This window comes from Pinus tabuliformis, chromosome 3_2, assembly GCF_031772625.1.
Source record: "Pinus tabuliformis cultivar Carrire ecotype Pingquan chromosome 3_2, CPIR1, whole genome shotgun sequence".
Classification (NCBI taxonomy): domain Eukaryota; kingdom Viridiplantae; phylum Streptophyta; class Pinopsida; order Pinales; family Pinaceae; genus Pinus; species Pinus tabuliformis.
Window position 1 is genome coordinate 948,766,358 of NC_142302.1, and position 24,878 is coordinate 948,791,235.

The following is a 24,878-nucleotide window of genomic DNA, read 5'->3' on the forward strand; positions in this document are numbered from 1 at the left end:
ATCTTGACCGCGGGGTCAGTAATGCTGGTAATTGAATACTTGCGTGACTTTTTGACAAGTTTAAACTTGTCCTTCATCTTCTCAGTGAGGTCGTGCTCGCTCATCTTTCTGCCAAACGCCTTGGCCGGATTCAGTCCAAAGTGCGGTAATAATGTGATCTGATGGATCAGCATATCTATGATAGGGATCGGCTCATTTAACCACAAGAACCCGTCATGCACCAGGCACAGCAGCTACTTAATGACAATCAGGTTGATATTTGACCGATGATAGTGTGGTACCCATAATAGGTTCAACAACCCTAACTTGTTGACTCCGTGAATCCATTCCACCGGCTCCAATGCGGTGACACCAGACTCCTTGTAGAAAACCCTCTGCATGAAGGTGTTGGTAGCAAGGTGGGGGAACCGCTTATGGTCCACCAAATCCCAGCCTTTGAGCTTCAAGTACAGGACCTGCGCTAAGTGAGGACCTTCAAAGGTGATATTCTCCAGCAACAGGGGTGTGTTGAGGGAGAACTGTCTGACATCTGGGTCCTTCGGGACCTTCACCTTGCCCTTGCATGGAGGGATATACTTTGGTAGCTTAGAAATAAGGTCCATCCCGTCAATGTCCATATCTTTTGCGCCTTCCTCCACATCCAGATCTACCACCTTCCCCTTCTCCTTCGTACTTGACTTTTCTTTTCTCGGAGCCTACGTAGCTACATGCTTTCTTGGTGACTTGCACACCATCATCGACTTCTTTTTCTTATCCTTCTTCAGCTTGGGGACCTCTCTCATCGGCCTAGGCGATCTTGGCATCATTGGCATTGCTACTAGAACCTCCATACTCATCACTTCGGGAGAAAATATTAGAGAGCAATTGTGCCATGTGTTTTTTTTTAATGAAACCACAATATTTCCTTCTATTAAATAAAATATTGTTTCTAAACTATTACCATGGTGTGTGAAATTCCATTAAATAGGGAAGAAAATCACCTAGTAGGGGTGTTATTTAGGAAATTCAAGAGGATAAGATATTGTGAAAATTTTTATGATACTATTTCCACTTTGATTACACATGCTTATATTTATAAACAAATTCTTCGGGGATTTATTCTTACCACCTGATGCCAAACATCTAGGTGTGGGGATCACCAAGTGTTTTAACTAATGACTAATAAGTAGGCCTCCATGAATTCGATAAAAAGGAAAGGAATCTATCTTAGGTTCATATATGTTCTACATGGAATTTAGTTAATTTAACCATGTTTTATATTTTGATTTAGTCCTCTTATATTTGTTGAGTTTAGCATCCAAACATAATCTAAATGATAATGATTGGTACTAATCGACCAACTTACATTTCTTGAATCCTTCCATCATTTTGAAACCTCTATTTCTTCCACTACACTTGTGACATTGGGAAACTCAATTTTAGAAACATGAAGTCTAGAATTAGGCTCTATAATTTTCAATGATAACTTTCTTTCGGTAGTGGTGAGCTTGAATTCATTTTAAGAGTTTCTTAATTGTTCCAATATTTGCTCTAATTGTCATACAAAGTCCTTTTTCAACAAGCCTCTTTAACAATAACCAAGCAATTTCTTCTAAAGGATTTTTTTTGTTTTGTAACACCAATAATGACCATAATAGGTAGTGGTCACTAAAATAAATCCATGCTCTTAGATAGTCACTCTTCCATACAAGTTTGTGCTTTGCGTCCTCCCAAGCTTTCTAGTTGTTCTCTGTTAAAAGGTCCACTTCACTTTAATCATGATCAAATTAATGGAAAGAGTTTTCATATTCGAATTTCTCCAACGCATGTAACCATAAGGGGATCTCATGGTGATGTTATTTCTTAGAAATATTTTGTATAACTTTGGAAAAGTTAAATTTTTTATACAAAATAAAATTTCACCTTTGACTAGACGCTTCCCAAATTTCAACCTTGTGAAATTTCCACCTTAGCATTATTATGTAATAGAGTATAAAATGGTAGTGGAAAAGGTACAAAATTTCAATTTTTATTAATCTAATCTTCTAGGAATTACAAGGAAAAAATATACCAAACTATCTAGATATGTTTTGTCCCTTTAGGGAAACTTATACCTAAAAATTCACTTTTACAAATATTATAATTGTAGTGAAACACTAGGTATAGAATCAACAAAATAATATTTATTTTTCAATAATCATTTGAAATCACTTAACAAATTGTACTTTTACTTATATCAAATTATCAAAACACATATAAATGTATATAACAATAAGTAAATAAATTGTGTCACTAAAATAAAATCTAGAAACTGGATAAGTTTGGACAATCGAAAACTTCATTAATATGATAACTATGAATTTCATGTGCATACCAAGGCCTTCTCTCAAGGCTAGTACAAACCATAGAACTCCAAAACTCTATCCAGAGGAAATAAAAAACCCTAGTTCGATTGAGAATATACAACATGAATAAGTCAGACTCATAAGTCCTTCAGGAAAATATATCCTTTTGAAATATCTTTTCCACCAATTATTTTGTGGGGTTTTATTAGAGAACCCTTTCTCAAACCTCCAAGCAATAAACCCTAACCAAAAACTTCAAAGATGCTCCAATATACTTTAATAAGGCCAAGAAACCCTAAAAACTCTGAAAGAGGAAGTGAAAGTTCAAGTACAAGTGAAGACCAAGAGATAGAGAAAGTATAGTGCACACTTTTCTCTAGGTCACATATCAACTCATGAATAAATACAAGATTAGTGTATATAATGATGAATTAGAAAGAATCTATCCTTCATATATTCATATGAAAGGTAAATGAGGGAAATAATAAAATGTGGGCGTAAGCCTTTACAAATAACCCACGTTGAGAACTTGTAGTATTGTATAAAAGGCACTCTACTCCAAAATGCATATGTCATGCTCCAAGATGACTTCCTACACAACAAAAACTACAAGATGATATAGGTACACAAGGTATGACAAAATCCCTCCATTGCAAACCTCCATGGATTCCATCAATCATTCTAGGCAATATACTACTCTAGGTTTGCTACCACACACATGAGTACTATCACAACATAGGATCCTAAAGCCAAATATGTGTCTCCAAATAAAGATCCAAGATATCCTATTCTATCTATTACCTAATTCCTTCCTCCATGGTGTGAAACACTCCTCCCAAGCAAGTGAGCTCTCCATGTGGCCATAATGAAGGACAACCACCAAGAAAGAAAGATAAATTAAATGCCAAACAGAAGCTCAATTCCAAGATACCGCATCATTAATGAAAATAAATAATTAAGCAAAATGTCTCCATTACTAAGTTCATCATGGACTAGAATTGTTTTCTAGGTGTTAATACATCTCAAACCATCTAGGGCTAAACACACACCATGTACACCAAATTTGATGAAACACCCAAAATATGTGGTAAACAATTTTGGAGTAATCCCAATGGATAACACTTCCTCTTTATGAGGATATTTTATATGTGGATCCCTATCAATTCCCTTTCGAACTCCACCAAATCTACCACCTACAAATTTATACTGGCTATAGTCCTTGAATCAACCATTGTCATTTGTAAAGATGCCATTGACCATGTTATCATAGCATCTTGATCCAAGGAATAATGAGTACATCTAAATTTGAATGAATATAACCTTGGAACAAAGGAAACTTGCCAAAATATAGCATCCTTTGTGAGTCAACATCAAAGGCCGATGTGCAAGGACACCACATCATGCACTATCTAGGACATCTATATGTGACTTTTATAATGCATTGGAGGATCTGATAGGGTCCTTGGAACCTGGGTGCTAGTTTTTGGTGGCTCTTTTCCTTAAGAACTATATTCTTATAGGATTGGAGACAAAGAAAAGCCCCATTCCCCTTATTCAAAGTGGCTCTCTAAGAAATGTTGATCCACCTATTGCTTCATTTGACTTTGTGCCAAAATCTAATTGTCCTTTGTACAAAGAATCTCAATTCTAGAAATAAGAGAGATTTATACTCCATGAATAAGAATTGGGTATGTTTGAAGCCATAGATGGCAATTTTTCCCATATATAGCTTCATAGGGTGACATTTGGTAAAACCATGATAGGTGGTTTTGTACTACCATTCCTCAAGGGGTAGCCAATAAATGCATTTTCTTTGATAGGGTCATATCCTATCCTTCTAGCTTATGGGTACATGAGGGTTATTTAATTAATGTGCAATGCCATTTTTCTTGAATAATCCCTACCACTACGTAGTTTTTGTATAGTTAATGAATGGAAAATGTTCATTACACTTGGTAAATAATACCCCATTGGGGCTACAATGTTGTTAAGAACATCTTAATTTTAGAGATATAAATGGAACTCTTCTTCAACAACTATTACATGTGTAAGAGATCACATTAGTACTTGGCCATTCAAGGGATCTAACTTTCAAATTAACAAAATGATGCTTTCATTTGAAATTGATGATTGAAAGGCTAGCCCAATAATCCCACTCTCTAACACACACTCACATACACATATACATGGTTAGGGTATTATAAATGACATGAAAATAATGTTCCCTCTACCTTTAGACCCCTTAACACCATTCGTAGCTCCTTCTGATCGGTAAAGGACTCGATCGACCCCAAGGAGATGAAAGGTGTCTATGTTATTCCCTGTTCCCGTGGGACCCCCTATGTTGGTGAGACTGGTCATTCTATTAATCAAAGGATTAATGAGCACTCAGCCGAATTAAAACGTGGTAGGACCCGATCTTCTGCCCTAGCAGAACATGCTGAAAAGACAAAACATCATGTATGTATTGAGGAGGCCCGTGTTATTGCTAAGGTTGCGCAATTTCATCACCAGAAATTTAGGGAAGCCATTGAGATTGAAAAAAGGCCGAACAATCTCAATAGAGATGATGGCTGGAAAATAAGCAGTTGCTGGATCCCTGCCCTCTCCTCCTAGTCGACTCTGATCCCTAGGGTGTTCTTCTTTGTAAAGTCCTTCCTGAATAAAAATCCCTCTTGTTAAACCTAAATTTTGTTGAAAAGATGAAAATTGTTCCTAATTAACTACCAATTTAAAACAATCTATTTTCTCTTTAGCTCCTCATTGTTTCGATCACTCTTAAGGTATTTGCCCCTTATCCTCTTCCTATTATTTAGAAAGTCCTTGATTTATCTAGCCTAATTAGTTATCCTTTTAATGAAATACCCTTATTATATATTATTATTGACTAAAAAAATTTATTAGATAGTTTTAGTTTATAACTTAATGGTTTAAATTTATGTAATAGTTTCTATTAATAGGTTATACAAACTATTAATCCATTATATTATTTAATTATATTAGCCCTTTGGATTCATATTAAGTAAATACATACTTAGATATACAATTATTTAACTAAATATTTATTAATAAACTTCAATATGATATTTAGTTTTTATTAATAACTATAACATAACTAACTCACAATTAACTATTTAATTAGATAATATTAGCCCTTTTATTTCATATTTGATAGTTAATTGTTTAATTTCACAACTTGTTAACTTTATTATAATATTAAATATTTAATTTTATAGTTTGTGATATAAAAACTTTTTTAAATACATTACTTCATTTACATATGATAATAGTTATGAAACTAACTTATATTAATTATTTAATTAAAATCCTTTCGGTAATTAATTAATTCCTATTAATATATAATCTTATTTCTCCCACCCCTATCCCATAGTCCTATCTAGTTAGCCATTTCCCAGTCAAATATAGCCGTTAGAAAGTCTAGTTGACCAGTCCAATATAGTTGTTGGTGGATGATCTGCTCTTCTATTTAACTTGTAGCCAGGATCTGGTTCTTCAACTTGTCCTGACAATGAACCACACTCGTTGGTTCGAAATGGGTCGACAAAAGCATCCCAATGTGATTTACCCGAAGAATCTTCTCATAAAAATAATAAAATTGTTCAAACATTCCAAGTAATCTCACTATTTCCATCTAATTATTTCACTGAATTCATTCAATTCTTAATATAACATTGATATGGAACATTTAATAATAATAATATGGATCATAAATAAAGTATTTCACCTTGTAAAATTAAATAGTATTGATATTTATTTTAAAAAATATTAATAACCAAAAATCATTTTAATATGAACAATACAATCCATAAATAAATTATTTCAATATCATATATCTAGATATATATATATATATATATATATATATATAACATTTCAATAAATTTCATTATTTTTCTTTTTCTTTTATAGTAAATTTTGTCTAAAATTTAGCAAATACTTGTTGGAATACCCAGTTTTAATCGGAAGTTTATGAGCATACCTAGTTGTTGTCAGCCTGTGTAAGCGGAAGTTTATGAGCATACCTAGTTGTGTTCCAACCATTCCTCTGCGGTATTTTCTGTGTAAGGCATTCATAAACATACAGAATAAAATGTTGAAAGTAGCTGTACATACAACCTTTTCTGGGAATCTTATTGTTGTGCCTTTTCTTCATCTTCTCATTCTCAAACGGTTGATTTTGTTGGGCACTCTGAGATGATATGGTGGGTGTAACAATCAGCTCTCCAACACCAACAGATATGGATCTGATGGAACACACTGTCATGGAACACATTGTCCACATCTGATTCCCATCGTGGAGTCTAAATGGCCTGAATCTTGGGTGACTGCTGTAAGTTTCTAATGAAATGCGATTTTTTAAGACTAGATTATACAAAATAATATTTACATTTATTCTTCACCCAAGATACTGAATGGCGTTTTGAACTGGAGCTCCGGCGCCCCTGCCCATCCTCGGCTCCTGCGGCTCTCTGCAGGCCTTCTGCCTGGCAGCCCCCGCTGCTGGGCTCTCTGTCTTCATTCCTGGCATCCCCACAATCGGGCTCTGCCTCCCTCCTCCGGCCAGTGCTGCTGCTGGCTCCTTTTCGGCTCCCTAGCTCTCATGGCTGGGAACGACTCCTCCCAGATGCAAGACAATGAAGAACAGGCTGTGATTTTTGCTTCTTTAATCTCTGAAAATGGTACCACTCGAAACAAACCCACAGCTTCAAAGTTCGTTAAAAAACTGGCTGATATTCCAGAAATCTCTCTTCCTCCTTGTCTTCCAAGGAAAGCAACGATCTCTCTAGCTGAGAGAGGTTTGGTTGGCCAATTTACTAGTCTGTGGCCTTCTCCCAGAGCTGTTCAGAAATGGGTGGAGCACAACTGGAATGCGAACATTCAAGGAAAAATCGCAATAAGATTCTGTGGAAGAGGTTACTATACATTCCTCTTCGAAACCAAAGAAGACCGGAATCTCATCTTCAGAAATGGCCCCTACTTCATGGACTCGAGAGGCCTCAACCAAAACAGATGGTCACCTAACTTCGACCCAGAAATGAATATACCTAATGCAATCTTGGTTTGGGTTCATTTGCCTCACCTCCCTCTTCATTGTTGGGGAGATGAATCGGTTAAAGCCATAGGGAATGTTGTCGGAAAATACATTGACAGATGTGAACCAAAGGACAACATGCACGCTTGCGCAAGGATCTATGTTGAATTCGACTTAGGGAAGGGCCTCCCAGAAGCAATCAAGATCAAAGTGGACCAATGGACCCATATTCAGTAGCTGGACTACGAACAAATCCCGTTCAAATGTAAGGTATGCCATGAATATGGTCATTTTGCTAATAGGTGTAGTAAACTAAAAGAAACTGAAATGACTGAAAATGCTGAAGCCAGTGAAGACACATGGGAACAAGTTAAAAAAAAGAAAAGAAAACAAACCCCAAGCAACCAGGCCCAAAACCAAAGCAACTCCCAGAAAACCATGTTGCAACCTACTCTCCCCCTCCCATCTTGACCCAGCCAATACCCTCTTCATCAAACCCTTTCGAATCCCTGGAAGAAGAAGATCCTTCATCCCCCCATTCTCCTTCCCAAGACAATGCTCTAGCAGTCATTCACTCCCCTTCTCAGAACCCTCCTTCACCCCCTCCCACCATAGACCGTATACTTACAAGAAACAAAGTCAAAGAAGCAAGCAACAACTCAGAGCAACCAAAAAAAGCAGGCAGGAAATCGAATAAAGAAATAAGAGATGAAACAGCAGCCAAAGAAATGGCCACAGGCACCCAACAACCGATGGACTCTTTTTTGGCCAAGCAAAGAGGAAGCGGGGAAAAGATAAAAATAAATAAGTAATGATTTTGGTCTCTTGGAATAGCAGGGGCTTGGGCTCCTCTCTAAAAACCAATGTAGCCCGGGATATCATCAGTCAAGAACAGCCAGATATCTTTTTGATCCAAGAGACCAAAATGTCCAACCAAGACTTTCAAAAATTCATTAAAAAAAACCATAAAAGCTTTGAAGGAACAGTGACAGACTCATTGGGTGCCTCAGGAGGAATAGGCACATTGTGGAACAAGAGGAAATGGGAACTCATCAGTCAAAAATCAAACAACTGGTGGGTCAGAACTGATTTCAAAAACAAAATCACAAATGAAGAATTCACTGTGTTAAACATTTATGCTCCAAATCACTACAGGGACAAAGCCTACTGTTGGGATTCTGTCAAATCAGAGATGCAGGAATGCCAAAGAAGTAAGACAGTATTGGGAGGTGATTTGAATTTAATAAGAAACATTGAAGAAAATATGGGAGGAAAATATTTCGCTGACCCATCAAGAGCTACTTTGGAAGAAATAATAGAAGCCCATAAACTCATTGATATACCGCCATGTAATGGAAAATTTACATGGAGCAACAAAAGAGCAGGAACTCATAATATCAAAGAAAGACTTGACAGGATCTTAATCCATGAAAGCATAGCAGTAGGATTCTCATCCATAAAAAGCAAGATCGTCCATGCCACAGCTTCAGATCACAAACCAGTGGTTTTGATTCTAGATAGAATAGGAAATTTTGGACCAATCCCATTCAAATATAATAAAAATTGGGACAGCAAGGAGGACTTCCGCAAGATCATCAAAGACAGTTGGGAGATGGAAGTAATTGGATCCCCCCACTTTGTTTGGGAATCCAAATTAAAATTCTTAAGAACAGTAATCAAAAACTGGGCAAAAGAGAATGCAATAATAGAGAAAAATAAAAAAATCGAGCTGCATAGAAAATTGGAAAAATGGAACCAGGAAAAGGAAAGCCAGCAAACATCAGAGGAAGAGCAAATCCAGGAAAAAGAAATCTTCATGGAATTATACAGGCAGAACATAACAGAGGAGGAGGAGCTGAGACAAAAATCGAGGTGCCTCTGGCTCAAAGCGGGAGACAAAAATACATCTTTCTTCCATAACAATCTCAAGCTCAGAAGAGTTGGCAATCAAATAGACAAAATCACTGCTGAGGGGAAAGAAGTAAGAGAGCAAGAGGAAATCAAAGAAGCAGCCCACAACCATTTCAAATCCCTCTTAACAGTTGATACTCAGCCTATGGACAGCGTGGATTTTCTCCTTCCATTGGAATGTAAAATCAGTGGGCAGCAAAACAGCGAGTTGGAACAGGATGTCTCTGAGGAAGAAATTAGAGAAGCCACATGGAGCATGCAGCCGGACAAGGCTCCCGGGCCAGATGGCTTCACAATTGCTTTTTACAGGACTCATTGGGACATAATAAAGAAAGATCTTATTAGGATGGTTAAAAATGTTTTCAAAAAAACCAAGATGGGAGAAAATACAAAAACTTCCCATTTGGCGCTCATCCCCAAGGAACCAAACCCCCTCTCTTTTGATCGTTTCAGACCCATCTCTCTCTGTAATGTATCTTATAAAATTGTCACAAAAATCTTGGCAAATAGGTTGAAAAAGCTCTTGCCCACACTCATCTCAGAGAATCAAGGAGGATTTGTCCCAAAAAGACAGATAACGGATAATGTTATTTTGGTGCAAGAAGCCATCCACAGCAGTTTACAAAGAAAAGAAAAAGGCATGGTCATTAAACTTGACATGGAAAATGCCTTTGACAGGGTCAGCCATCAATTCCTAGTAGCTGTACTTCAGAAGTTTGGAATCTCTAACAAATTCATCAACATCATTATGGAATGCATTTCAAATCCTTGGACAGCACCCTTGATCAATGGAAGGCCTAGCCGCTACTTCCGAAGTTCCAGAGGACTGAGACAAGGTTGCCCTCTCTCCCCTTTCCTTTTCATCATCATGGCGGAAACTTTAAGCATACATCTGGAAAACCAAAGGAAACAAAGGGAGATAACAGGCATCAGCATAGCGAGAGGAATAAAAGAAATCAATCATTCGCTCTTTGTCGATGATACTCTCCTAATTGGAGGAGCCTCAAGCTTAATAGCTAGGAGATTTAAGAGAATTCTTGACACCTTCCTGGCTGTCTCAGGGGGACTGCTTAACAATAAGAAGTGCAGAATATATACTTGGAATGTCTCGCTACAAGTAATGCAAAGAATCTCACAAATCATGGATATCCTGGTCCAAAGGAACTGGAACCATTTTTCCTATCTTGGTCTTCCTCTGGCAAAGGAAGTGGTCAAGTCCGAGACTTGGAACAAGCAGATAGAAAAAATGAGAGGGAACCTTCAAAGCTGGGGGCTGATGTGGTTAAATCTAGCGGGCAAGACCATCCTCATTAAATCTCTCCTTTCAGCCCTTCCTATTTATTAGTATGCTATCACTTTGGCCCCAACTAGCATCCATAAACAAATGGAGCTAATTACAAGAGGCTTTCTCTAGCAAGGAGGGAAACAAGACACAAAAAAATTCAGTTTGGTTCGCTGGGAACAGGTGATCCTTCCCTTCGAAAAAGGAGGCATATCTATCAAGATTCCAAGTTTAACAAATAAAGTGATGGGCTTTAAACTTGTGTGGAGATTGCTAATGGAAAAAGGCAGCTGGTGGGTCGAGGCCCTTCTAAAGAAATACCTTAATGGGCAGCACTCCAAGATTCTCACTGATCTGATCGCGGAAAGACCATGCACTCAAGCATGGAGACTCATCAAAAAGGTCATTCCCCAAATCAAAAATCATATTTCAAAGATCCCTGGAAATGGAAAAGATATAAATCTTTGGACAGATAGAATAATGGGTTCGGAGCCACAAAGCCATTATCAGCAGTACAGACCCCTGAAAAATTGGATGGAGGCAAAAAGCCTTAATACCCTACATGACATCTCGGTCTGGGATCAAAATTGCTGGTCTGCCTGGAAGGACCTTCCTCTCCCAAATCATTTAAAAAATCAGTGGGCAGATTTGAAAATAACGCTGATTGGAGCTGCCCCAACAAATAAAACCTCTCAAGACAGCTTTGTTTGGGATCCAAGCGGAGGGAAGTTTACAGTGAAAGCTGGGTATCAGCTCCTACAATCTAGCAACAACCTAGAAAACTGGAACCTTCGGTCAGCAGTTTGGAAGAATGAATGCCTCCCAAAAATAAAAAAAAATTGCGTGGACCCTCTTGAAGGGTAAAATTCTCACTGCTGAAAATCTTAAGAAAAAAGGGATTCAAGGTCCTTCAATGTGTTGTCTTTGCCGCAATGGGGAGGAGAGCAGTCAACATTTATTCCTCGAATGCTCCTTTGTCCAGCTCTGCTGGCGACAAATTATTAGTCCTTTGAGGTTACCTATGGAAAACTTTGATCAGCTCACAACTCTAAATAGAAACTGGGAAAAAGGCTATCCCTATGCAAAACAAGGTAAATCCATAATTACTCGACTCTGGAAATGCATTCCATCTGCTCTTTGCTGGAAAATTTGGCTCTCTAGGAACAGTTGTATCTTCAAAAACCAAAAGCCAAACCCAGCACTCATTCTGGCTAAAACTCTGGGGCTAGTTGCGGAAATGATCAGCGCCAACTCAGTGTATAAAATCGATCATACCAACTGGCAGAAAGATGAGGAGGAATGGTTCAACAAATTCCCGTTGGTTTACTCAATGAATAAACAAGTTGCAGCAAAGACAGGAAAAAGGAAAAAAAAATGGAAACTCAGGGGAACCCAAAATGAAATAGAACAGTGGATACAAGACCAAAAGTCTTTTACTCTTCAGTTCGATGGTGCCTCCAAAAATAACCCCGGAAAAGCAGGAGCCGGGGGAATTATTTCTGATCAAGAGGGGAAAGCCATCACTACTTACGAATGGGGACTGGGTAATATGACTAACAACAAGGCAGAGGCCTATAGTCTTCTTCTAGGTACTTGCATTCTAAAAAATCTTCAAGCTAAAAATCCAGTTATAATAGGCGACTCAGCAATAATAATCGCAGCCATGGAATCAGGGGGTGATTTCAAAAACCAGGCCCTCAATAGAATCAAGCAAAGGATCGTGGAAAACACAAAACAGTTGGGGATCATCCAATATAAACATGTCATGAGAAATTTCAACACTAAGGCCGACTCTCTAGCCAATAATGCAACAAACAGACCTATTGGGCAGGTTCAAGAGAATAACAATACATATGAAAAATCAATTCCATAAGTCATCCCTCCTCGTGGTCGGGCATGTGACTCAGTGTTCCATCAGTCAACTCAGCAAAAAGACTGCTTCTCCCCTCAGACAAAGCAGCAGGATGTCCGATTTCCTCAGCACTGACATTATCCTATATCATATCTTTAGAACAGTCAGGAATATCTCCAGGCATAGGGAAAATCTGCATTGGATGATGGAGCTGGAAGAGTCTCGTGGGAAGGACACTCAAATTTTAGGCAAAAGTCATTTCGATATCCACAGAGACTGCCCAAGAAAAATTCGAATTGACGTTTGGGACAGGTGCAACTCAGAGCAGGTTGATCCGCCTTTTGAGGCTCTGGTGAAAGAGCGGATTTATAAGCAGCCCGGGGTGCGATGGTCCAGCCAGCATCTCATCGTCTGCGTGGTTGGAGTGCTTTGTTTGATTGGCAAAGGCTCGAGTTCGTGTCGTTCCCGTTTCAGGCCGTCTGCTGTGCGTATCAGTTGTTGTTGCTCCTCTTCGACAGCTTTGAGAGGTATTGCTTTCACTTGCTGGGACTGTATTTTCTTTTTTTCCACTAACTCTTGGTTTGTCGCTGTGAATCAGCCTCATCCGACTTTGTTGGCTTCCGATTCGCTGCGGATTGTCCCATCTCCTCTCTGTTTTCATCCCCCCACATCCCTCGCTTTCTCCTCTGTATCTTTTCCTTCTCAGATCACCCGAAGTAGCCTCCTCCCAGTCTCTGTGAATAATTGCTTCCCGCCCATCCAAATCTCTGGAGCTCTGTTTCTTACTTTCTCCTTCCTGAACTGCTCCTCTATCACCAATATTCTGTCCTGACTGTCTTCATCTCTCAAAACCTCTGCTATCCATCATTCTCCCTTCTGGAGTAAGCTGATCAAGTTCTGAATCAAGATCATCAAGCAAATCCAAGACACTTCAACAATGTCAGAAAACCCATTGGACCGTGTTGTTACCAATAGCAGTTGCACCCTCTGCAAGGCGCACTGCTTCATGATAGCCCGTTTCATAAAGCATTTCAATGAACTCAAAGCAGAAGTCCAGTCAGAGAACAAATCAAAGAAGAAAAAACTTGAAAAACAGAAGGCGGAAATCGAAGGCCTCAAAGAGAAATGCAATCACTTGGAAGAAGCAATCAGTCACATAAGATCGCTGAATCAAAGCATGCAAGGGGAAGCATCCACCAAGAACAGCGATAAAAAAGAACAGCCCCCAGATGACTCGGTCAACCAGTTCTGGTGATAAACCCATATGCATTGTAAATATTGTTTGCTCCTAGGTCAGTTCTTATGGCAATATAGCCGTTATGTCTTTCAAATTTTAAAAAACAAGAACAGTGAATTGGATCACGGGATTGCGCGCCCATTTTGTACCAATTCCACTAAGCTACCTCAAGCATTTGTAATGGGACTTGTCCCTCTTCTGAAGCTTTTTTAATATATCAGTACCCGACCGTGTTAAAAATAATAATAATAATTAAAATGAAATAAAATAAAATAATATAAATTTACTTTTATTAGTAAAATTATAAATAAAAAATAAATGTTTATTTTTTTAAATTAAATTTTAAAAAATCCAAAAAAATAAAAATTATATTTATTTTGTAAATAAAAATCAATGTTATGTATTTTTAAATTTTTATTTAAAAATTAAATAAAATATAATAAATAAATATATTGAATATGACTAAATATTTGCCAAAAAAATAATTGCCAATCTTATCAAAAACAAGTTCATGTGAATAAAGATCATTCATGCTATTTTATATATGTAAAAGAATCTTCACAAAATTATTTTGACATTTCATTGTAATATTTCTTTCAATCTTGACATTTTTTATTTTATTACTTGTTACTATCCCTCAATATCAACATATATATCATTATAATATTTGATTGCTATAATAATTATAAGCAAAACAATATAATACAATACAATTAATATAATATTGATTACTATAATAATTATAAACAAAACAATATAAAAACATGGAAAAAACTTTTTTATTCTCTATAATATTTCTCATCTTTCAATTTTGACATTTTTTTATTTTATTACTTATTCTTATCCCTCAATATCAACATATATCATTCTAATATTTGAGTTCTATAATAATTATAAACAAAATAATACAATACAATATAATATAATAAAATACAATATTTGATTACTATAATAATTATAAACAAAACAATATAACACAATATATAGAATATATATCGTAATAAATATGATTATTATATTATAATTTCACATACTTATATAGATATATTAGTTGATATATATATATAATTTATTTTTGTTAATTAGAATTATTTTTGTTATTAGTCTATTCTCAAAATACTCTATGACGAAAGAATTTGTCACATTTTCTCTACTAAGAGAGTTGAAGATGAAAAACATTTTCTCTTGGATTGCGCAACTCTTACTCACATCTGCTCTCATTTCCATAACATTTACCACACTACCAACCTTCTCGACTACTTAAGTCAGCGACATTATAATGACCTAGGAGCCCTTCTTTCCCTTCTTTTTTATCATACGAAAAAAAATATCAAAGAACACAATTAATCTCTTACTTTTATAAGGTCCCATAAACCACATTGGTCTTAGTAGAGTTTAACCACCATCATCATCATTAATAACATACTATAATATACATATAATATTAATTATAAATAAATATTACTCTAATTATTTAATATGTTTAGTTAATTATAAATAGTTAATTAACAAATATTCAATAATTTTTATTTTTATTTTAGTTTTAAAAATTAGATAATATAAAGTCATAAAATTAGAAAAGCCGAGAAACCAACAAAAATTTAGCAAATTTTCAAAAAAAAAATTAATATTTTAATTTACTAAATTAAAATTATATACTAAAATTTTATATTAATAATTCATATATAATTATCAAAATATTGTGATTTATTGCGAATATATATTATCAATTAAATTTAGTTAGGTTTGGTAATAAACTAAACATTTATATGTTTTTTTTGCTTTAAAAAAATATTTATGGACCAAAATTCAATAAAAAATGCAGTTATTTTTGTTTAAAAAACTAACTAATCCTTTTTTATAAAGTCATAAAGTTAAAAAAGCCATATAATCAACGAAATTTTAGCGAAAGCTTGTAGAGAAAGCTAAAATCTTACTATTTTACTTGTAATTTGGGCATGAACCCTTTAAATCTATTCACCAATAAAATAGAAAATAAATGGAATTCATTAATTGAAAAAAGTAAATAAAATATTTTGTTTATGAAAATATTATAATAAATGTAAAAATTATATATACATATATATTAACCATATGTATATGATTTGTATCAGTAGTTAATATATATTTATTAATATATTATGAATTATTTTTAATGCATATTATAAATTTAATCTTACTAGTATTGTTATAATGGAAATGTTTATAATTTTTTCCAAAAAATAGCCAAATCACTTTTTTTAAATATTCACTTTTATAAAATAATAAAGTTAGAAACCCGAAAAACCTAGCAAACACTCACAAAATACTAGAATCTTATTTGAAATTGCGAAACACTAATAACATAATACATAAATGGAATTTTTAAATTTAAAAAATAATTAATATATTTTATTTATATAAATTAATATAATAAATACAAAAAATTATAATAAAAAACACAAATTGAAATATATATATATATATATATATATATATATATTGAAATAATTATTTATATAAAATAATATTATTTTAATTTTAATTTTATAAATAAAAATATATAATTTATTAATTAAAGTTAAATTTTAATTTAAAGTAATTTCAATAAAATAAAAAATCGATATTAAGTTATTTATGGTGATAGTTTATGTAGGATAGTTGGGATATCTCTTATTAAGTTTTATTGAGTTTAAAGATAAATTATGTTATATTGAATTCAAATATTATAAATAAATATTTTAAATATATTTTTTTTTGGCCATGTTAAATTTTATTAAACATTTATTTTCTCTATAATATTTATTTTTCGGCGATGTTTTTTTTTGCCAGTATGAAAAGAATTATATATTAGATAAAAATTGTTGGATCATATACAACAAAGTACCCTCTAGTAAATATTCATCATCATTCTAGATTTATCCAGGTTGACAGAAACAACCAAACTCAACTAACTAACCCATAACAATATATAATCGATCATACTTAAGTAATGAACAACGTAAGCAATATGATCAAAATGATAGCATGGTCCCTCTAAATCGTCAGCAGCAACAAGCAAAAAAACTTTCTGGTGAGTAAAGCATCCATATGCATAGTGTTCCAAAGCCATATCTACACTTGAACTATTGCCGGTAATATCAAGTAAAAAGATAAACAGTTTTGCCCAAAAAAACCAAAAAATGGGGCAATACTGATGTGATAACTATCCCGGGAAAGTGAAATCCACAGTGTGCTAATGTTGCGCCGCCATAAAGATAAACATCTGAACTTTACCCATTTCACCAAGCAGTCCCTTCTTTGAGAGCGAGTCCACAGTCTGATTGTGTTCTCTTCCTATGTGATTTATAGGAGGGCACCCAATCTGTGTCCAGCGGTAATCAATTCTCCTTAACCAGCCAAGGAGGGAGGGCTGATTTATGTTGACATCGCCCTTGACATGATCTACAATAATCTTGGAGTCGCCATATATATGAACCTCTGGGATATTTTAAAAACTTAGAAGCCATATGATACCCCATAATGCCATTGCCTTAGCCTTGCTATTGGTGCCTATACTAGCGTTACAGTATGCCCTGTACTGCAGGTCAAGTGACATAACGAGCCAAATGCCACAACCACAAATCTGGTTTTGATTGTTGCCCCATCGAAGAAAGCGATTGGATATACCATCTGAGGACCAACACTCTTTTTCAGTTTCATATGATTTAGTAGAATATCTTTAACTAGATAAAGTGCAATTAATGAAATGATCTTTTCATATATTAGGCCAAAATCATCATTCCAGTCTTCAAAGATATGCTTGTTCCTCCACTTCCATATGGACCAGAAAACAAGGATTGGAATGATCCTCCAAGCTGGCTTTTGCTTGAGCCACCATCTCATACAGTCTGCAACATTGTGAAACTGTATATAAGGGAAATCAAAATAATCAGCAAGTTTACCCCATACCTGAGATACATATTGACATTCCAGAAATAGATGAACATTGTTTTCCTCCTCCTGCTTGCAGATAATGCACATACTAGGTCCATGCCATTGTCGTTTTTTTAGATTCTCCCATGTTAGATTCTTGTTATGGAAAAAAAGTCATGAAAACAAATAATTTTGCATGGAATATGACATTTCCATAAGTCATATAAAATCGGATCCGCCAAATATCCACCGTCAACATTACACAATTTATCGTATATGTCTGCTACCACAATGTTATCTGATTGCATTTTCCTGGACCATATAAGTCTATCACAATGCACCTCCCTACAAAACCCCAGTGTTTTTAAGCCAACAGTAGTATACATCCATTCATTCGCCATTTGGCTGGTCAGCCCCATCTGCTATGGAGAGTTCCATATAGGAAAGCAATCCCGCCATGTGTGGATTAATTGATTCCTGAATAAATAACCCTTTCAAAAAAGAAAATCACACAGTGAATCAGAAATGAGACAACCCCCACTCACTCCGTAAATCTGATCAATTCCAATAATCATGGAGTGTTCAGATCCCATATTCCACACTAGTTGATTTAGGAAGAATTTTTCAACTTTGTGAAAAATCCGCCATATTGCTGAACCTCCTGAAGCGCCAATGGTATTTTTGCAATACCAGAATAGGAAATTTCTATCCTTCATATACTTCTTCCGAATCATCCTGTGCCACACTCTAGTGCCGAAAATTGTCTGCCATAGGGATTTAACCAACAGTGCCTTGCCAAAAAGTTTAAAATTCGTAATACCCCATCCCTCGCCCGCCGCCCCCCACCCCCCATCCCCCGCCCCCATTTTTGGGCAAGCAATGTGATTAAATTTAGTAAGATGATATTTATGCTTTCGATTGCTGGCAGCCCAAATGAAGTTTTCCACGATACTATTTATGTTGTTGATAATAGCCATAGGAACATGAAATAAGTGAGCCCAATATACGCCCAACTGGGTAAGCACAGTCTTAGTAAGTGTCACACGACCACCCATGGATAAACATCGAAATTCCCAGCCAGAGATTTGATTATAGAACCTATCAACCAACCATTGTCAGTCGATGTTCCTATAACAACCTGGTTTTATATGGTAACCGAGATACTATAATCCATTCTGCATCTGAACCGCCTCAATCCCAAACAGATTCTTTATATAGTTGATATCATCCATATCCCCCAAATCAAAATATAACATTGATTTGTGCACATTCATGACTAAACTAGAAGCATTTTCGAATCTTTTAAAAATATAAAAGAGGTGCATCCATGATAAATGGTGAAGCATACCCATGACGAGCACATCGTCAACGAAAAAACCATGAGAAATTTTGATATTGATCCCAATATCCAGTGCATGAAATAAACCTTCCTCCACCGCTCTCTTTATCTGCAGACTCAGTCGGTCCATAGTTAGAATGAACAATAATGGTGAAAGTGAGCATCCTTAACAGAGTCCACGACCAGCTCGAAAGAAATGGGTGGGATATCCATTTATGATAACAGCATAGTTAATATTATGAACACATGCCATGATCCATTTTACACATCTCGGTTGCAGCCCAATCTTTAGGAGAATACGTGGAGAACAATGCTCACAAACAACAAATAATTTGATCGCGGTAATCTTTTATTGAAAATATGTACCTTGAAGTGCGATATGCAAATCATAAAATTGGAATAATTTGATTTTCATAATATTTTATTGAAAATATGTAACTTAAAGTGCGGTTATAAATTTGTAAATCATAAAATTGGAATGGAGTTGTCTATAATATGATTTTTTGGATTTTTTGGTGCTAAAATTGGGTTGAGAAATTTGAAGTGAAATCTTGAATTGTGTTATTTAAATTGGTTTTTTGACTGTATATATATGGAATCAGCACCCTCAGAAATCCCTAGGGCACTTCGATTGTGCAAGGATTACCCATCAAGCTTGTGATTTCAATAAATTCCTACCAAATTTTAGAGAAATTAAACAAGAAAACCCCACTAAAAAAATTTCTAAAATTCTAAAAAAACAACTAGAAATTAGAATAAACTTATGTAAAACAATATTGAAAAAAAATCCTATAAGTGACTTTCTAAGTGACTTTCTTCGAAGGGGAAGCCCCTTCAGAGTTTATTATTTGAATTCAATGACATAGAAAAAGGGGAGACTCACACGCAAAGCAAAGACCCAAGTCAATTACGCATAAACGCACAAAACATATATCTCAAATTAAAAGTATCCCTAAATCCAAATATAAATTTAAGCACATCTTTGCACGATACTTGCCGTTCAGAGCATGGGATTTCCCCTCCCCAATTAACTAGATGTATCTGTTAGAAATCTGCAGTTTCTAAATCTTAATGTGACCCGATTAAAGCATTAAAGCGTTAGAAGCATTAAAGCATTAAAGCATTAAAGCATTAAAGCAGTTTCTAATCTAAAGCATTAGATCTTAAGCGTTGAATTGGTATATGATGGACGTACCAGATTAGAGTTAAATGATATATAAAGGATTGGGTCCTCTCTCTCCCTGACAAGAGTTGCATTCTTCTCCATCAAGAAGCACATAAAGAAACAGGGCTAGAAGGAGAAACCGAATTCTGAGAAGAAGAGCTGGAGTGCAGAAGAAGTAGCAGGCAAGAAGACTGTGGCCTGCATCAATACATCACCAATGGCTGGAGGTAACTCGTATCCCTGGGCATTAAGATTTAATGATTCTTTTCAGTTATTCCGCATATAGAAGAATCGTTGTTGAAATTGAAGAAATCTAACAGTTGGTATCAGAGCAAGTTTATCTCTGCCTTGGTATTCTCTCGCCGCCCTTTTGTCTTTCTGTGCGTCGGCTTCATCTTAAACTAGAAAGAATTAAAGTGGTGCTTATTGCATTATTTCTCTGTTAAAACCATAATGAAGTATCGGGCATTTTTGATAAAGCTTAATCGCCGATATACAAATTCCATCCAAAATCTAAGTGATAGTAACGGCTAAAGTCGATTCCAAAGAGTCTTGCCTGGTAACAGCAGCGTATCGCTAATGTATGTTTCGACATTCACCCATCAAGGAAATGACTTGAATTTTTATAGTTATCTTCTGCATGCGAGTGCGTGTATGTCCATTCGATGAGGATAGTCCTTGCAGTATTTGTTTATGAGCTCCCATCCGAGTTTAATAAGGATTATCTTGAGAACAGCCGTTGCGCCAGTCATTTGTTCGCTACAGAGGTCGCCATACACCGTGCTCTGTTGAATAGCTCAGTGCGCGTATTACTGTCTCTTATCATGTCACTAAGGTGGTCATTGCCTTCTCCATTGTAATTCGTTTGATAGCCCTGAGCACGCTCAATTTAATTCGACAATCATCACCTCGAAGGAAAACTCATCCTTGGAACTGTATCATTGTTCGGTTGTCACAACCCTATTGCATAACCATAACGTCGGAGCCTTTAGCTTCCATACATTGCACAAATTCTTGCTTGGACTAGAACTCTGAATTATGCTCCGCGGTGATCCTTGGGTTTCGATGCTCTTTGTATTTTCGAGATGCCATATAATGAAGGATCCAGGTCACCTAGAAAATTGCCGCATCATTGTGTGTTCGCTGTGTATGGTGGAATGAATATGCGGTGAATATAAGTTATTGAATCCTGGTAGATAGTCAAATTTGTGCACTGAAAGAAGACTAACAAAGCAATCATTTTTTGTACAGAGTTAAGTAGAACTCCTGTAGGAAAGCTACAGTTTCGATTGACGTTTGAAATTTGGGCATAAAAGTAATTGTTCTGTGACTGATTGTTTTGTATAAAGTATGTATTTATGCACATGAGATTTATGATTTTGTTAATCACCAAAGTGGTCAAAATCATAATGTTGTTTTGCATAAGGTATGTGTTATAAATTATTTATGCACATGAGATTTATGATTTTGTTAATCACCAAAGTGGTCAAAATCAGAATAATCATTTAGTGCATAAGTGACATAATGATTATTGATAGAAATTGCCAGTTATAATAATACCAATTAAAAACTGGCGTCACTAATGATAGAACCTGAGAACTTACCCAAAGGAAAGTCTTGTTCTATAACTAGTTGACATGATGAGGTTTAATAGATATTTTGATTAAATAAATATTGATCATCCAAAGATGTCAGTTCTATTTAATTGAATATATTTATTACCTACTTATGTTTGGTATTTAATTATGTTAAGTATAAGATAGTGTCTACCCAAAGGAGTGCTATATTATACTATTATGCCTACATATGAATCGCGTTAGTTATGAGCTAATAGTTATTTCATTTTGCAGGAGTTTCCATGAATGCACATGCTTCATCTGTTACATTGTTCACTGGTGTTAATTTTTCTGAATGGAGTGAACAAGTCAATTTCCATTTAGGTGCTCAGGATCTTGACTTGGCACTCCTTGAGGATAAACCTGCTGCTCTTACAAGAGATAGTACTGAGGCAGAAAAATCACACCATAAAGCATGGGAACGCAGTAACAGATTGAGCCTTATGTTTATTAAGTTGCAGCAAGGTTAAACTCCCTGGGACTTACAGTAGAGGATTCTTTTCTTGTCCAGTTCATCCTGAACTCGCTACCTTCTGAATATGGACCTTTTCATATTAACTATAACACTATAAAGGATAAGTGGAATGTTAATGAATTGGCCAGTAGACTTGTTCAGGAAGAAGGACGTTTGAAAAATCAAGTGAATCACTCAGTAAGTTTTGTGAGTAATAAAGCTGGTAAAGAAAAGAAAGGAAAATCAAGTCATTTCAAGAAGGAAAAGGCACCTGCTAAGAATGGGCAGGATGAGGAAAAGAAGGAACTAAAGGGTGTTCAATGTCGTGTCTGTAAAAAGAGACTTATCGTCTAATTCTAGAAAGTGGATATGTATTAAACTTATACAGTACCCTTTATGTACCTTCATTATCTAGAAACCTTATTTCCGCAAGTAAATTGGATATTTCCGGTTTTAGATGTATGATTGGATCTGGTTGTTTTGATTTATATAAGAATACTGATAATGTTGATTCTGGTATTATAATTGATGGTTTATATAAATTGAAACTGAATGACACGTATGCGAATTCCTTGTTGAATGTAGTAAATAATGTTGGATGTAAACGTAGCAGGTTGAATGAAAATTCTGCTTTCTTGTGGCATAAACGACTAGGTCATATATCCAAAGAAAGAATGATGAGATTAGTAAGTAATGAAATTTTGTCAAATTTGGACTTTAGTGATCTAGAATTATGTGTGGATTGTATTAAAAGTAAACAAACCAAACATAATAAGAAAGGAGCCACTAGAAGCAGCCAGCTTCTTGAAATAATACACGCTTCTTGAAATAATACACACTGATATTTTCGGACCTATGGACACTCCAGCCTTAATGGAGAAAAGTATTTCATCACTTTCATTGACGATTTTTCCCGTTATGGTTATGTCTATTTGCTTCATGAAAAATCTCAATCTATGAATGTCCTTGAGACGTTTGTAAAGGAAGTTGAGAGGCAATTAGATAAAAAGGTGAAAATCATAAGGTCTGATAGAGGTGGTGAATATTATGATGAGACAGGCCAGTGTCCAGGTCCATTTGCAAAATTCCTCGAAAGTCATGGCATATGTGCACAATACACAATTGTAGAAACTGGTAATGCAAGATTCATTAAGAATGGTGAAGTCAGTGGGAGTACTAGAAGAGAAATAGTAGAAATAAAGGAAACAAGGGTAAATGTTACATTGCCTAGAATAGTTCCTTCATCTACTATTACTCCAAATGTTGTTCCAGCTGTTGTAGAACAGCATGATGATAATGAACAACATATAAATGAAGAAGTACTTCCTGAAGGAAATGACTTACATAATACTGATATGCATGAACCACAACAAGTAGTATTAAGAAGACCTCAAAGAAATCGTAGGTCAGCTATTTCTGATGATTATGTGGTTTATATGCAAGGATCAGATTATGATAGTGGAATCAATAAGGATCCACAATTCATGCATTATGGTTGCAGAACTTTATTTCAGGACTTGCGGTTGTCGACACCATTAGCAAGCCGCTGAAAATTCATTGTGATAACTCTGCAGCAGTATTTTTCTCAAAGAACGACAAGTACTCTAAAGAACTGAAGTATCTTGTTGTGAAAGATGAGGTTCAGAAACAAAGAGTGTCAATCATGCACATCAGGACAGAACTTATGATTGCAGACCCTTTGACGAAAGGGTTACAACCAAAACAATTTAAGGAACATGTTCAAAGAATGGGTCTTGGTTGTATTAATGATAATTGATGTGTGACATTCTGAGCTCTTTTATGTGTTTCTGATATACAATTATGTGTCTCTTGTTTTAATGAAGTATTATGTATTTTATGTAATTTTAAACAAGAAAGAGTCTTATAAATATATTATGTTTAATCATTATGATATAAGACATTATGTGGACCATTATGCTGTTTTATATAAATTATGAGTATGAATTGATGTTTTGCTGGTATTGTAGTATATGGAAGGAAATGCATTGAATTAATAGTGCACAACCGCCATAACTCTCAGCAATTTATCATAGTATGATGTTCAACACTTAATATTATGAATAGTCGGGTCAAGTGGGAGAATGTTAGAAATCTGTAGTTTCTAAATCTTAATGTGACCTGATTAAAGCATTAAAGCGTTAGAAGCATTAAAGCATTAAAGCATTAAAGCATTAAAGCATTAAAGCAGTTTCTAATCTAAAGCATTAGATCTTAAGCGTTGAATTAGTATATGATGGACGTACCAGATTAGAGTTAAATGATATATAAAGGATTGGGTCCTCTCTCTCCCTGACAAGAGTTGCATTCTTCTCCATCAAGAAGCACATAAAGAAACAGGGCTAGAAGGAGAAACCGAATTCTGAGAAGAAGAGCTGGAGTGCAGAAGAAGTAGCAGGCAAGAAGACTGTGGCCTGCATCAATACATCACAAATGGCTGGAGGTAACTCGTATCCCTGGGCATTAAGATTTAATGATTCTTTTCAGTTATTCCGCATATAGAAGAATCGTTGTTGAAATTGAAGAAATCTAACAGTATCTTCTCGTTGTTTCGAATAATGGATTTCTGGAGGGAGGGACTTGCCTTTCTTTGATTCTTTGGGGTTTGGTTTTGCGAGGATGGGATTTATAATATCATATTCGTCAGGGTTTAGGTCACTTGCAAGAGGATTTTATATATCTTAGTGTTTATCATTCAAATCTTATATTAATGCTTACTTACATACACTTGTT